We start from the raw sequence: 922 nt of genomic DNA, 5'->3' as shown, positions 1-922 counted from the left end.
ATTGCAATTGGGAGTTAATAAAGCAGAAGCATGTCAAGCTCATAACAAATGTTTACTTTCTCTTTACACCTCCATAACATGTGTTCATTGTGTTCTTTAGTTAGTGAATCCATTGTGCCAATTTCCCCACACTTGTTCGATAACCATGAGAGAACATATCCTTCCATGAGTCATGGTAACACTTCCTTTCTCGTAAGTACCCCTACTAGGCTCTCCGTCAAGACCAAGCACACCTTTGGGGGTTATTATAGCACAACGCATATTTCTCATATTCTTCTGTATTTCATTAGCATCTGGGTAGTTCTCAAGTTGAAATCCATGAAGAACTCATTATGAACATCTGCAAACCCTCCATGATTATTCTATACCATCTCATTGGGTTCTCATATCACTTCAAGTTCATCAAAGGTTGATAGCATGCCGCAATTACTGAAATTGAATGATCTCTTTCCGATAATGGATTATCTACACTTGTGCTAGTCCAACGATCTGCTTATCAGTCTAACTCTCGCCTTTAGGTTTTGGGTTGACAAAGGAGAAATACACCTAGTAACACATTCATATGTCAAAGCCTTTCTCTCCGTTAAGTCTTATAGCATCTCCCAATGTGGTTTGCAATAGCTGGTTGTGTAGAAGTATGTTGTAGCGCTTCATTATGAAGTAGAGTTGCTAAACATAATTGGGTTTTAGAAATTCTGGAGTTATACATCACGTGACTTCATACAGAGATCTTCTTTAAAAAAAGGGGTTAACTTCTCGTAATCGCTTTATATTACCACCCTTCCTAGTGGATACAATGTAAAGGTTACTTCCATAAGGCTCTTTCACTTTCTTTTCATTCGTTTTGCATGGTGTGTTGTTTACCCGTAATCTTCAATGCGATATTATCTCAATGTCTTGACTAGTCATCCAACTATACGAT

This window comes from Nicotiana attenuata, unplaced genomic scaffold (assembly GCF_001879085.1).
Source record: "Nicotiana attenuata strain UT unplaced genomic scaffold, NIATTr2, whole genome shotgun sequence".
Lineage (NCBI taxonomy): Eukaryota > Viridiplantae > Streptophyta > Magnoliopsida > Solanales > Solanaceae > Nicotiana > Nicotiana attenuata.
The sequence above is the reverse complement of the archived record's forward strand: the minus strand, read 5'-3'. Positions refer to the sequence as shown.